Source organism: Ranitomeya imitator, unplaced genomic scaffold (genome assembly GCF_032444005.1).
Source record: "Ranitomeya imitator isolate aRanImi1 unplaced genomic scaffold, aRanImi1.pri SCAFFOLD_257, whole genome shotgun sequence".
Classification (NCBI taxonomy): domain Eukaryota; kingdom Metazoa; phylum Chordata; class Amphibia; order Anura; family Dendrobatidae; genus Ranitomeya; species Ranitomeya imitator.
The window spans coordinates 140128-155617 of NW_027193808.1; the positions used below are offsets into that span (position 1 = coordinate 140128).

Below are 15490 nucleotides of genomic sequence, written 5' to 3' on the forward strand. Positions count from 1 at the left end.
ACATACATACATACATACATACATACAGAGGTGAAAGCAAGGCACACAAAATGTTGCAATTAGGCAAGTGAAATCGAGCAGCATGCTACATTTGGCAGCCAGCGGCATGTGAAATGTGCTTCCTTAACAACCCTGAAATAAATTCCCATCTAGGGTTCCAAGACAACTTGCTGTGCTGACTAATTTCCATTCAATCTGTTTTTAGAAACCGGATCAGAGAAGGAGTGCACTGTTCCCGGAGAGACTGCAATAGCGGGTCAATGCATGGAGTGGACAGAGCAAGCTCCATTTCCAGCTCCCTGTTCCAAAAAGCCATTTAATATATGGTCCCCACATGGGGGACGTATCAGATATTAAACTGATAAGAACAGATAAGGTTTCAACAAAATTTTATTTAGTCATAAGACATAGAACAACAAGAAAAAATGAAACCTTTTGTGCAAAAGAAACATAAACAATTACAATAATAAAATACAACAACATGAAACAACTTAATATAAAACAGTATTCCACATATAAAAACACCATCTACGATTCGCTTCCTTCTTCCCCACATCTTTAACATCCTTTAAGAAATAAATAAACATTTCACTAAAAGCCAATTTAATACAATCATTTACAGAGATAAAATCACGGTTAAAAAGTAAAATGTTTCTCGCTTTCCAGATTGCATTTTTGGCACAGTTTATTATACACCAGCATACTTTGAACTGGTGTGTAGTGGGGCAATTAAAAAGTCCATATAAAACATACTCATAGCTAAAATCTTTAAGACCACAAACCCATTTTAAAAGTATCCCCAATCTCCCCCAAAGTTCTTGTGCAAAACAGCAGTTCCAGAAAAGGTGCAAAACAGTCTCATCCTCTCGGCAAGAGTCTCTTGGGCACTTTGCCCGCGCCACCAGGCCTCTCCTGTGCTGGAAGTCTCTGGTTGGGAGGCACTGGTGGGCAGCCATCCATGCGATGTCTTTGTGAATGTTGGCCAAGAATTTCCCAAAAACGTTCCTCCACACACGCTTGGATCTACTCCAGGAGAAGTTGCTCACAGGGGACACTCCTTCTTCTCTTCTCAGATGAACCATCAATTTTTTTCTGTCCAGAAGGAGATCGGCATCCAAGTCCTTTAATTTATAAGTCCTTATCACCTTTTCTAAAACAATAAAATGCTTGGGCGGGCATAATAAAATGGGTGCTGATAAACATGGCCTGAACCATTTTTTAAAGATAAAACCGCAAGTATATTTTAAAAACAGACTAAAAGTAGAATTAGTGTTAAAAACTTTAAAACAAAAACAAAAGAAATTTACATATAAATACAAATGCAAGTCAGGGACATCTTTTCCTCCATTTTGTTGTTTCTTGTACATTTCCGTTCGCCTCAGCTTTTCCATTTTTGATCCCCAAATGAACATAAAAATACATCGAGTTAGTTTTTTTAGTATCAACTCAGAAGGAGGATATACCATGGCAACATAAAGCATCATAGGCAATAAAACAGATTTAATAATTAAAATTTTCCCTTCAATCGACAAGCATCTCAAATTCCAGAAGGAGAGCTTTTTCACCATTTTATGCTGTACCTCCTCCCAGCTCACGTGTCCATCATTTTTAGCATCAAATACTATACCCAAAATTTTTACCTCGTCGTGCCTCAATTTTACTGCTGGTAGGTCATTTGTATCCCAGGAACCCAAAATCAAACATTCAGTTTTATTAAAATTCATTTTAAAACCTGAAGCCTGACTAAAAAAATTGGTGCACATTACCACTCTCCGGAGTGAAGCAGGATCTGTACAGATGGCAGTAACATCATCCATGTAGGCAAATACTTTGACTTGGGCCCCTCCTCCACCCGGAATAGGAACCCCTCGGACCACTTTATCTCTCCGGATCATACACAGCAGGGGTTCCATAGCACAAATAAAAAGAATTGGGGATAATGGACACCCCTGCTTCACTCCGGATTCCAACGGGATAAAATCTGTTAAAAAACCATTGACAGAAATTTGAGAAAACACATTATTATATAAAATCATAATACGAGATAAAAACATGTCGGGGATCGCCATTTGTTTTAAAACTTTAAAAAGATACTCATGCGAGACCCTGTCAAACGCCTTTTCAAAGTCCAGCGCCAACAGGGCCAGGCTCTGACTTCTATCCCTAGAGTACCATATTGCATCTCTAATAACATTTAAAATCTCAGCAATATTCCTCCCTGGTACTCCACATACTTGTTCGGGTTGTATCAATTTATTAATCACAGTTTTAAAACGACAAGCAATAATTTTAGCTAAAACTTTATAGTCCATGTTGAGGAGGGTGATAGGCCTCCAATTCCTGAGGTCATCACGAGCGCCCTTTTTCTTATAAATTAAGGACACTATCCCCCTCCTCCATGACTTAGGCAGCTCTGAACACATAAAAACCTCTTTAAAAAGTGCTAAAAGATCCTCCTTTAAAACATCCCAAAAAGTCAAATAAAATTCAACAGGTAGACCATCTGCTCCTGGGGCTTTCCCTTTTGAAAAACTTTTAAAAACACTAAAAAGTTCTTCCATGCTAAGATCTTCTATTAAAAACCCCTGGTCTACAGAACTTAACTTAAAATCCAGGATATTAAGAGCATCTTGTAAAAAAACATTATTTACACTTTTTTTACTAAAAAGGTCTCTATAAAAATTAAAAGCCACCTTCTTCATACCTTCCACAGTTGTTTCTCCATCAAGACAGGTGATCGTCTCCTTTTTCTCCATCACTTTTTTAAAAAAGAAACGTGTACACTTCTCACCTTCTTCTAAATGTTTCACTTTGGAATTAAAAATTATTTCTTTACCTTTTTGATCAAGGCACAATTGTATTTCAGTTTTTAGGCTTGCAATATCATCTTCCACCTCTAGTCCTATCTCTTTAAATTTATGGAGAGTTTGCAGTCTCATATTTAAATTTACATAAATCTGCTTTTTCCGCCGCGCCTTCCTCTTTCCAGCCCTGATAAAAAAAAACCTTATTTTATCTTTGATCACTTCCCACCAGGATAGGATTTTAATATATGGAGGCCTTAACTGTCTCCATTCCTGGTAGGCATTACAGAAGTCTGACCTCACCTGAGGGTCTTCCAGCAAATGGACCCCCAGACGCCACAAACCTCTATTTATCCTCAGCTCTCCTTGATACTCTATCTTTACGCTTAACATTTTATGATCAGAGAATAAATTAGGCATTAAAACAAATTGTACAGGGCTAAAATCCTCAGATAAAAACATAAAATCGATCCTGGAAGCCACTCCCCGACCGGACCATGTAAATCCTGGGTCCGTCGGCGAAAGCGACCTCCAGGCATCGCATAACTTAAAATCAGTCTGCAAGCTATTTAGTAAAAAACACGACTTATCTAACTTACGGATTGGGTCACCCCCTCCTCGGCGCTCATTCACATTCAGGCAATTAAAGTCCCCAGCTACCAAGAGAGGAGATGACCCTACACAGAATACCGGTAGAATTTCAAACAAACGTATACGCTCCTGTTTATCTGGTGGAGCGTACACATTAATGACACGGAAATTAAAATTATTAAAACACAAATGCACTAGGATAGCTCTGCCGGGTACAATCTCAGTAACAGAGGAGATGATGATGTTATTACCTCGGCAGAGCAGACCCACACCAGCAGACTTGTTTTCGTTCGAGCCCGACCATACAGAGGGCCCTAGTTTCCAGTCCTTTTTTATCTCGTTATACCGGATTCCATGCTGCAGACCACACTCCTGTAAAAAACATATATCAAAGTCTAATGTTTCAAAAAAATCAAAAAGAGCAGCCCTGCGGACAGGGCTCTTTAGAGATCTCACATTAAGTGAGAGACACCTCATGGATGGCATTTATGTCATGAGGGAGGAGAGATATCCTCAATGACTTCCATAAACTCCTCAATCACATCTGGCAGTGTGGAAAAAGAGTCAATGTTCTGGGGATCCGAGGAACCCGGTAATGGATACCCAGAAGAGTCCGTGTTCAGCCACATGTCTCCGCTGGGAAAACACACATCCGGAGACTCTGGATTGGCCTCCAGAAGAGTATCCCCTCGCAGCTTCTTTCCAGAAGGCTCAGGCAGCTCACTCGTACAGTCGTCCTCTGTGATAGCTACATGGCCTCTTACTTCCTGGGGGGCCTCCGGATCTGGCACAATGACCTCATCCACACCATCACCTGTAGGAGAAAAAACTGCGGTCTGCTGGCTCGAGTCCCTGGGAATGACTGGGGTCTTCGCCACAGTGCCCCCCACCGCCAACATAGTGGGGGCGCTCTGCTCCAACACACCAGCCTCATTCGAGACCTTCGACACAAGGGTTACCCCCCCAACGGGAGAGTCCCCCTGCTCCAGTCTCTGGGTGGTCCGCCCTCCGCCCTTTTTCCGGGACTTCGACACAGGAGGGCCTCCCTGAGGGCCACCACACTCCTGCTCCGTCCCCACCTTCTCCTCTGCGCCCTTGGCCTTCTCAGCCGCCTCCCCTGCTGTAGGAACAGTGGGACTTGGCTCAGGCCTTACTCCGGTCTCCGGGATACTCAGCTCAGCATGGACCGGGACAATAGCTGGTTCCTGCCTTGGCACGGGTCTCTCAGCCGCCTCTGCATACGTACGGACTTTAGTCCTATGTGGGCATCCTCGGAACATATGTCCAACCTCCCCGCATAGGTTACAAGCCTTCTTTTGAGGGCAATCCTTCATGAAGTGTCCGAATTGACCACAATTGCTGCAGCGGAATGCCCTTCTTTCCACACAATTCCCTTGGGTATGCCCCATCTTGCCACAGTTCCTGCAATACATAGGCATACCTGTGTAGAATAAGTAGCCACGGCTCTTCCCAATGGTGATGGTAGAGGGGGGATGTTCTGTTCCTCCAAAGCCCTCCGGATTTTTCTTCAGCCGCACCAGGAATTTCCGCTTGCCACACCAGAAACCAACGGCGTTTTTAACATTCCCTTGAAAGGTTACTTCATCGCAATAGCGACGCAAACAGGTTAAAATGTCCAGTACTTCCACAAAAGGATTTGGAAAGAAAACAATCATTTGTACCTCCTCTTGGACGAAAAGCAGGGAGAAGACCAGGCCCTCCAGTTCATCAGCAAAGATGTTGTCATTCACCTTTTGGACCAACTGCTGACAACAACCATGGCTCCTAAAGGTAATAGTATAAGTACCTTTCTGCTCATTGTCCTGAAAACAGAAGATGTCCTCTCTGCCGAACTCCAGGATCCCAAGAAGGACGGTGTTGCAAACGTAGCGGATTTCTTTCTCCTTCCGGAATCTCTCCAAGACCTCGATACGGACCGTGTTCCTCATCCGGGGTTCACCCGATGCAAAGGTAAGTGCAGCCGGCATCCTTCCGAGAAAGAACTCCAGCTGTAAACACAAAAAAAGGCTAGCGCCCTTTTAAGGCGATCGCAACTCGTTGCTCCGGACTAATCCTCTCTCCCTATAGCAGCAGGGGGGTGAAGCCCCTCCGAAGAGGAGCGATCCCCCCAGGCCGAGAGAGAGGGTACCGAAAGCACCCGACCTGACTACAATCTCACAGTTAAACTGATCGATCGCAGCCAAAAGGCCGAGAAGCGATGGCCTGAAATGGTTGGCCATTTCAGACGCACCCAGGCCTACAACCGACACCCATTGTGGAGACCGAGCCAAAGATTGCCGCAAGGAAGACATTTTCAGAAACTCTGGATGCATTCTCAATGACAGTTCGGGTGTGCTTGGGTTTTGGTCGGTTGTTTGGCTGTGTGTGTCTGTGTGTGCTCGTTGAAGCTGCGCCCAACGCGTTTTGAATCTGCATAACTCTGCCCACTTTGACACACCCACCATCCCCATTGTGACTGCAGGTAAAGGTTCCGTGCTAAGATTCTATCGACTGCAGGCAGCGCACCTGGTTGGTCAAAAGCATTAGAATACTCCTCACACAGGTGTATCTACAAGACACAAGACTAGCAGATTCGAGATCAGCACAGACACCAGTTTTCCTTTTTTTCAAATACCTATCATACACCGCATTTCAAAGTCGGTGGTCCACAAGAGGTAAACAATGTCTTCCAAAAGAATTCATGATCGGTGGTCACAAATGTGGTATGTATGGCAGAACTACTCATTGGATGCTTCAATTTAAATACCAAGTGCTGACAGCAGGCAGGGGCCTAATTCTGTAGATGGCACAGTATATTTGCTACACTGTAAGAAAGGCCTAATTCAGGCCTACATCTTAACACACCTGTGGCAGCAACCAGGAAAGACTGAAAATTGATTGCCTGATTGATTGATTGATTGATTGCCTATTGAATGCAATGCAATGCTTGACATACATACATACATACATACATACATACATACATACATACATACATACATACAGAGGTGAAAGCAAGGCACACAAAATGTTGCAATTAGGCAAGTGAAATCGAGCAGCATGCTACATTTGGCAGCCAGCGGCATGTGAAATGTGCTTCCTTAACAACCCTGAAATAAATTCCCATCTAGGGTTCCAAGACAACTTGCTGTGCTGACTAATTTCCATTCAATCTGTTTTTAGAAACCGGATCAGAGAAGGAGTGCACTGTTCCCGGAGAGACTGCAATAGCGGGTCAATGCATGGAGTGGACAGAGCAAGCTCCATTTCCAGCTCCCTGTTCCAAAAAGCCATTTAATATATGGTCCCCACATGGGGGACGTATCAGATATTAAACTGATAAGAACAGATACTACACTTGATCTTAGCCATAGGAGGCCGAGAAGCGATGGCCTGAAATGGTTGGCCATTTCAGACGCACCCAGGCCTACAACCGACACCCATTGTGGAGACCGAGCCAAAGATTGCCGCAAGGAAGACATTTTCAGAAACTCTGGATGCATTCTCAATGACAGTTCGGGTGTGCTTGGGTTTTGGTCGGTTGTTTGGCTGTGTGTGTCTGTGTGTGCTCGTTGAAGCTGCGCCCAACGCGTTTTGAATCTGCATAACTCTGCCCACTTTGACACACCCACCATCCCCATTGTGACTGCAGGTGAAGGTTCCGTGCTAAGATTCTATCGACTGCAGGCAGCGCACCTGGTTGGTCAAAAGCATTAGAATACTCCTCACACAGGTGTATCTACAAGACACAAGACTAGCAGATTCGAGATCAGCACAGACACCAGTTTTCCTTTTTTTCAAATACCTATCATACACCGCATTTCAAAGTCGGTGGTCCACAAGAGGTAAACAATGTCTTCCAAAAGAATTCATGATCGGTGGTCACAAATGTGGTATGTATGGCAGAACTACTCATTGGATGCTTCAATTTAAATACCAAGTGCTGACAGCAGGCAGGGGCCTAATTCTGTAGATGGCACAGTATATTTGCTACACTGTAAGAAAGGCCTAATTCAGGCCTACATCTTAACACACCTGTGGCAGCAACCAGGAAAGACTGAAAATTGATTGCCTGATTGATTGATTGATTGATTGCCTATTGAATGCAATGCAATGCTTGACATACATACATACATACATACATACATACATACATACATACATACATACATACAGAGGTGAAAGCAAGGCACACAAAATGTTGCAATTAGGCAAGTGAAATCGAGCAGCATGCTACATTTGGCAGCCAGCGGCATGTGAAATGTGCTTCCTTAACAACCCTGAAATAAATTCCCATCTAGGGTTCCAAGACAACTTGCTGTGCTGACTAATTTCCATTCAATCTGTTTTTAGAAACCGGATCAGAGAAGGAGTGCACTGTTCCCGGAGAGACTGCAATAGCGGGTCAATGCATGGAGTGGACAGAGCAAGCTCCATTTCCAGCTCCCTGTTCCAAAAAGCCATTTAATATATGGTCCCCACATGGGGGACGTATCAGATATTAAACTGATAAGAACAGATACTACACTTGATCTTAGCCATAGGAGGCCGAGAAGCGATGGCCTGAAATGGTTGGCCATTTCAGACGCACCCAGGCCTACAACCGACACCCATTGTGGAGACCGAGCGAAAGATTGCCGCAAGGAAGACATTTTCAGAAACTCTGGATGCATTCTCAATGACAGTTCGGGTGTGCTTGGGTTTTGGTCGGTTGTTTGGCTGTGTGTGTCTGTGTGTGCTCGTTGAAGCTGCGCCCAACGCGTTTTGAATCTGCATAACTCTGCCCACTTTGACACACCCACCATCCCCATTGTGACTGCAGGTGAAGGTTCCGTGCTAAGATTCTATCGACTGCAGGCAGCGCACCTGGTTGGTCAAAAGCATTAGAATACTCCTCACACAGGTGTATCTACAAGACACAAGACTAGCAGATTCGAGATCAGCACAGACACCAGTTTTCCTTTTTTTCAAATACCTATCATACACCGCATTTCAAAGTCGGTGGTCCACAAGAGGTAAACAATGTCTTCCAAAAGAATTCATGATCGGTGGTCACAAATGTGGTATGTATGGCAGAACTACTCATTGGATGCTTCAATTTAAATACCAAGTGCTGACAGCAGGCAGGGGCCTAATTCTGTAGATGGCACAGTATATTTGCTACACTGTAAGAAAGGCCTAATTCAGGCCTACATCTTAACACACCTGTGGCAGCAACCAGGAAAGACTGAAAATTGATTGCCTGATTGATTGATTGATTGCCTATTGAATGCAATGCAATGCTTGACATACATACATACATACATACATACATACATACATACATACATACATACAGAGGTGAAAGCAAGGCACACAAAATGTTGCAATTAGGCAAGTGAAATCGAGCAGCATGCTACATTTGGCAGCCAGCGGCATGTGAAATGTGCTTCCTTAACAACCCTGAAATAAATTCCCATCTAGGGTTCCAAGACAACTTGCTGTGCTGACTAATTTCCATTCAATCTGTTTTTAGAAACCGGATCAGAGAAGGAGTGCACTGTTCCCGGAGAGACTGCAATAGCGGGTCAATGCATGGAGTGGACAGAGCAAGCTCCATTTCCAGCTCCCTGTTCCAAAAAGCCATTTAATATATGGTCCCCACATGGGGGACGTATCAGATATTAAACTGATAAGAACAGATAAGGTTTCAACAAAATTTTATTTAGTCATAAGACATAGAACAACAAGAAAAAATGAAACCTTTTGTGCAAAAGAAACATAAACAATTACAATAATAAAATACAACAACATGAAACAACTTAATATAAAACAGTATTCCACATATAAAAACACCATCTACGATTCGCTTCCTTCTTCCCCACATCTTTAACATCCTTTAAGAAATAAATAAACATTTCACTAAAAGCCAATTTAATACAATCATTTACAGAGATAAAATCACGGTTAAAAAGTAAAATGTTTCTCGCTTTCCAGATTGCATTTTTGGCACAGTTTATTATACACCAGCATACTTTGAACTGGTGTGTAGTGGGGCAATTAAAAAGTCCATATAAAACATACTCATAGCTAAAATCTTTAAGACCACAAACCCATTTTAAAAGTATCCCCAATCTCCCCCAAAGTTCTTGTGCAAAACAGCAGTTCCAGAAAAGGTGCAAAACAGTCTCATCCTCTCGGCAAGAGTCTCTTGGGCACTTTGCCCGCGCCACCAGGCCTCTCCTGTGCTGGAAGTCTCTGGTTGGGAGGCACTGGTGGGCAGCCATCCATGCGATGTCTTTGTGAATGTTGGCCAAGAATTTCCCAAAAACGTTCCTCCACACACGCTTGGATCTACTCCAGGAGAAGTTGCTCACAGGGGACACTCCTTCTTCTCTTCTCAGATGAACCATCAATTTTTTTCTGTCCAGAAGGAGATCGGCATCCAAGTCCTTTAATTTATAAGTCCTTATCACCTTTTCTAAAACAATAAAATGCTTGGGCGGGCATAATAAAATGGGTGCTGATAAACATGGCCTGAACCATTTTTTAAAGATAAAACCGCAAGTATATTTTAAAAACAGACTAAAAGTAGAATTAGTGTTAAAAACTTTAAAACAAAAACAAAAGAAATTTACATATAAATACAAATGCAAGTCAGGGACATCTTTTCCTCCATTTTGTTGTTTCTTGTACATTTCCGTTCGCCTCAGCTTTTCCATTTTTGATCCCCAAATGAACATAAAAATACATCGAGTTAGTTTTTTTAGTATCAACTCAGAAGGAGGATATACCATGGCAACATAAAGCATCATAGGCAATAAAACAGATTTAATAATTAAAATTTTCCCTTCAATCGACAAGCATCTCAAATTCCAGAAGGAGAGCTTTTTCACCATTTTATGCTGTACCTCCTCCCAGCTCACGTGTCCATCATTTTTAGCATCAAATACTATACCCAAAATTTTTACCTCGTCGTGCCTCAATTTTACTGCTGGTAGGTCATTTGTATCCCAGGAACCCAAAATCAAACATTCAGTTTTATTAAAATTCATTTTAAAACCTGAAGCCTGACTAAAAAAATTGGTGCACATTACCACTCTCCGGAGTGAAGCAGGATCTGTACAGATGGCAGTAACATCATCCATGTAGGCAAATACTTTGACTTGGGCCCCTCCTCCACCCGGAATAGGAACCCCTCGGACCACTTTATCTCTCCGGATCATACACAGCAGGGGTTCCATAGCACAAATAAAAAGAATTGGGGATAATGGACACCCCTGCTTCACTCCGGATTCCAACGGGATAAAATCTGTTAAAAAACCATTGACAGAAATTTGAGAAAACACATTATTATATAAAATCATAATACGAGATAAAAACATGTCGGGGATCGCCATTTGTTTTAAAACTTTAAAAAGATACTCATGCGAGACCCTGTCAAACGCCTTTTCAAAGTCCAGCGCCAACAGGGCCAGGCTCTGACTTCTATCCCTAGAGTACCATATTGCATCTCTAATAACATTTAAAATCTCAGCAATATTCCTCCCTGGTACTCCACATACTTGTTCGGGTTGTATCAATTTATTAATCACAGTTTTAAAACGACAAGCAATAATTTTAGCTAAAACTTTATAGTCCATGTTGAGGAGGGTGATAGGCCTCCAATTCCTGAGGTCATCACGAGCGCCCTTTTTCTTATAAATTAAGGACACTATCCCCCTCCTCCATGACTTAGGCAGCTCTGAACACATAAAAACCTCTTTAAAAAGTGCTAAAAGATCCTCCTTTAAAACATCCCAAAAAGTCAAATAAAATTCAACAGGTAGACCATCTGCTCCTGGGGCTTTCCCTTTTGAAAAACTTTTAAAAACACTAAAAAGTTCTTCCATGCTAAGATCTTCTATTAAAAACCCCTGGTCTACAGAACTTAACTTAAAATCCAGGATATTAAGAGCATCTTGTAAAAAAACATTATTTACACTTTTTTTACTAAAAAGGTCTCTATAAAAATTAAAAGCCACCTTCTTCATACCTTCCACAGTTGTTTCTCCATCAAGACAGGTGATCGTCTCCTTTTTCTCCATCACTTTTTTAAAAAAGAAACGTGTACACTTCTCACCTTCTTCTAAATGTTTCACTTTGGAATTAAAAATTATTTCTTTACCTTTTTGATCAAGGCACAATTGTATTTCAGTTTTTAGGCTTGCAATATCATCTTCCACCTCTAGTCCTATCTCTTTAAATTTATGGAGAGTTTGCAGTCTCATATTTAAATTTACATAAATCTGCTTTTTCCGCCGCGCCTTCCTCTTTCCAGCCCTGATAAAAAAAAACCTTATTTTATCTTTGATCACTTCCCACCAGGATAGGATTTTAATATATGGAGGCCTTAACTGTCTCCATTCCTGGTAGGCATTACAGAAGTCTGACCTCACCTGAGGGTCTTCCAGCAAATGGACCCCCAGACGCCACAAACCTCTATTTATCCTCAGCTCTCCTTGATACTCTATCTTTACGCTTAACATTTTATGATCAGAGAATAAATTAGGCATTAAAACAAATTGTACAGGGCTAAAATCCTCAGATAAAAACATAAAATCGATCCTGGAAGCCACTCCCCGACCGGACCATGTAAATCCTGGGTCCGTCGGCGAAAGCGACCTCCAGGCATCGCATAACTTAAAATCAGTCTGCAAGCTATTTAGTAAAAAACACGACTTATCTAACTTACGGATTGGGTCACCCCCTCCTCGGCGCTCATTCACATTCAGGCAATTAAAGTCCCCAGCTACCAAGAGAGGAGATGACCCTACACAGAATACCGGTAGAATTTCAAACAAACGTATACGCTCCTGTTTATCTGGTGGAGCGTACACATTAATGACACGGAAATTAAAATTATTAAAACACAAATGCACTAGGATAGCTCTGCCGGGTACAATCTCAGTAACAGAGGAGATGATGATGTTATTACCTCGGCAGAGCAGACCCACACCAGCAGACTTGTTTTCGTTCGAGCCCGACCATACAGAGGGCCCTAGTTTCCAGTCCTTTTTTATCTCGTTATACCGGATTCCATGCTGCAGACCACACTCCTGTAAAAAACATATATCAAAGTCTAATGTTTCAAAAAAATCAAAAAGAGCAGCCCTGCGGACAGGGCTCTTTAGAGATCTCACATTAAGTGAGAGACACCTCATGGATGGCATTTATGTCATGAGGGAGGAGAGATATCCTCAATGACTTCCATAAACTCCTCAATCACATCTGGCAGTGTGGAAAAAGAGTCAATGTTCTGGGGATCCGAGGAACCCGGTAATGGATACCCAGAAGAGTCCGTGTTCAGCCACATGTCTCCGCTGGGAAAACACACATCCGGAGACTCTGGATTGGCCTCCAGAAGAGTATCCCCTCGCAGCTTCTTTCCAGAAGGCTCAGGCAGCTCACTCGTACAGTCGTCCTCTGTGATAGCTACATGGCCTCTTACTTCCTGGGGGGCCTCCGGATCTGGCACAATGACCTCATCCACACCATCACCTGTAGGAGAAAAAACTGCGGTCTGCTGGCTCGAGTCCCTGGGAATGACTGGGGTCTTCGCCACAGTGCCCCCCACCGCCAACATAGTGGGGGCGCTCTGCTCCAACACACCAGCCTCATTCGAGACCTTCGACACAAGGGTTACCCCCCCAACGGGAGAGTCCCCCTGCTCCAGTCTCTGGGTGGTCCGCCCTCCGCCCTTTTTCCGGGACTTCGACACAGGAGGGCCTCCCTGAGGGCCACCACACTCCTGCTCCGTCCCCACCTTCTCCTCTGCGCCCTTGGCCTTCTCAGCCGCCTCCCCTGCTGTAGGAACAGTGGGACTTGGCTCAGGCCTTACTCCGGTCTCCGGGATACTCAGCTCAGCATGGACCGGGACAATAGCTGGTTCCTGCCTTGGCACGGGTCTCTCAGCCGCCTCTGCATACGTACGGACTTTAGTCCTATGTGGGCATCCTCGGAACATATGTCCAACCTCCCCGCATAGGTTACAAGCCTTCTTTTGAGGGCAATCCTTCATGAAGTGTCCGAATTGACCACAATTGCTGCAGCGGAATGCCCTTCTTTCCACACAATTCCCTTGGGTATGCCCCATCTTGCCACAGTTCCTGCAATACATAGGCATACCTGTGTAGAATAAGTAGCCACGGCTCTTCCCAATGGTGATGGTAGAGGGGGGATGTTCTGTTCCTCCAAAGCCCTCCGGATTTTTCTTCAGCCGCACCAGGAATTTCCGCTTGCCACACCAGAAACCAACGGCGTTTTTAACATTCCCTTGAAAGGTTACTTCATCGCAATAGCGACGCAAACAGGTTAAAATGTCCAGTACTTCCACAAAAGGATTTGGAAAGAAAACAATCATTTGTACCTCCTCTTGGACGAAAAGCAGGGAGAAGACCAGGCCCTCCAGTTCATCAGCAAAGATGTTGTCATTCACCTTTTGGACCAACTGCTGACAACAACCATGGCTCCTAAAGGTAATAGTATAAGTACCTTTCTGCTCATTGTCCTGAAAACAGAAGATGTCCTCTCTGCCGAACTCCAGGATCCCAAGAAGGACGGTGTTGCAAACGTAGCGGATTTCTTTCTCCTTCCGGAATCTCTCCAAGACCTCGATACGGACCGTGTTCCTCATCCGGGGTTCACCCGATGCAAAGGTAAGTGCAGCCGGCATCCTTCCGAGAAAGAACTCCAGCTGTAAACACAAAAAAAGGCTAGCGCCCTTTTAAGGCGATCGCAACTCGTTGCTCCGGACTAATCCTCTCTCCCTATAGCAGCAGGGGGGTGAAGCCCCTCCGAAGAGGAGCGATCCCCCCAGGCCGAGAGAGAGGGTACCGAAAGCACCCGACCTGACTACAATCTCACAGTTAAACTGATCGATCGCAGCCAAAAGGCCGAGAAGCGATGGCCTGAAATGGTTGGCCATTTCAGACGCACCCAGGCCTACAACCGACACCCATTGTGGAGACCGAGCCAAAGATTGCCGCAAGGAAGACATTTTCAGAAACTCTGGATGCATTCTCAATGACAGTTCGGGTGTGCTTGGGTTTTGGTCGGTTGTTTGGCTGTGTGTGTCTGTGTGTGCTCGTTGAAGCTGCGCCCAACGCGTTTTGAATCTGCATAACTCTGCCCACTTTGACACACCCACCATCCCCATTGTGACTGCAGGTGAAGGTTCCGTGCTAAGATTCTATCGACTGCAGGCAGCGCACCTGGTTGGTCAAAAGCATTAGAATACTCCTCACACAGGTGTATCTACAAGACACAAGACTAGCAGATTCGAGATCAGCACAGACACCAGTTTTCCTTTTTTTCAAATACCTATCATACACCGCATTTCAAAGTCGGTGGTCCACAAGAGGTAAACAATGTCTTCCAAAAGAATTCATGATCGGTGGTCACAAATGTGGTATGTATGGCAGAACTACTCATTGGATGCTTCAATTTAAATACCAAGTGCTGACAGCAGGCAGGGGCCTAATTCTGTAGATGGCACAGTATATTTGCTACACTGTAAGAAAGGCCTAATTCAGGCCTACATCTTAACACACCTGTGGCAGCAACCAGGAAAGACTGAAAATTGATTGCCTGATTGATTGATTGATTGCCTATTGAATGCAATGCAATGCTTGACATACATACATACATACATACATACATACATACATACATACATACAGAGGTGAAAGCAAGGCACACAAAATGTTGCAATTAGGCAAGTGAAATCGAGCAGCATGCTACATTTGGCAGCCAGCGGCATGTGAAATGTGCTTCCTTAACAACCCTGAAATAAATTCCCATCTAGGGTTCCAAGACAACTTGCTGTGCTGACTAATTTCCATTCAATCTGTTTTTAGAAACCGGATCAGAGAAGGAGTGCACTGTTCCCGGAGAGACTGCAATAGCGGGTCAATGCATGGAGTGGACAGAGCAAGCTCCATTTCCAGCTCCCTGTTCCAAAAAGCCATTTAATATATGGTCCCCACATGGGGGACGTATCAGATATTAAACTGATAAGAACAGATACTACACTTGATCTTAGCCATAGGAGGCCGAGAAGCGATGGCCTGAAATGG

The 15490-nt window shown here is 43.8% G+C and overlaps 3 non-coding genes and 2 pseudogenes across 3 annotated transcripts; all 5 read right to left on the bottom strand.

Moving 5' to 3' along the window:
• Positions 1 to 219: 219 nt before the first annotated feature.
• On the bottom strand, positions 220 to 420 carry LOC138654275 (U2 spliceosomal RNA; annotated as a pseudogene).
• A 6172-nt stretch (positions 421 to 6592) lies between these two features.
• Positions 6593 to 6785, bottom strand: LOC138654312 (U2 spliceosomal RNA). The gene has a single exon (XR_011316189.1). It is a non-coding gene; the product is annotated as a U2 spliceosomal RNA (small nuclear RNA).
• Positions 6786 to 7762: 977 nt separating this feature from the next.
• Positions 7763 to 7955, bottom strand: LOC138654313 (U2 spliceosomal RNA). The gene has a single exon (XR_011316190.1). It is a non-coding gene; the product is annotated as a U2 spliceosomal RNA (small nuclear RNA).
• A 969-nt stretch (positions 7956 to 8924) lies between these two features.
• On the bottom strand, positions 8925 to 9125 carry LOC138654276 (U2 spliceosomal RNA; annotated as a pseudogene).
• A 6160-nt stretch (positions 9126 to 15285) lies between these two features.
• LOC138654315 (U2 spliceosomal RNA) lies at positions 15286 to 15478 on the bottom strand. Its single transcript, XR_011316192.1, has one exon. It is a non-coding gene; the product is annotated as a U2 spliceosomal RNA (small nuclear RNA).
• Between the last annotated feature and the right edge of the window lie 12 nt (positions 15479 to 15490).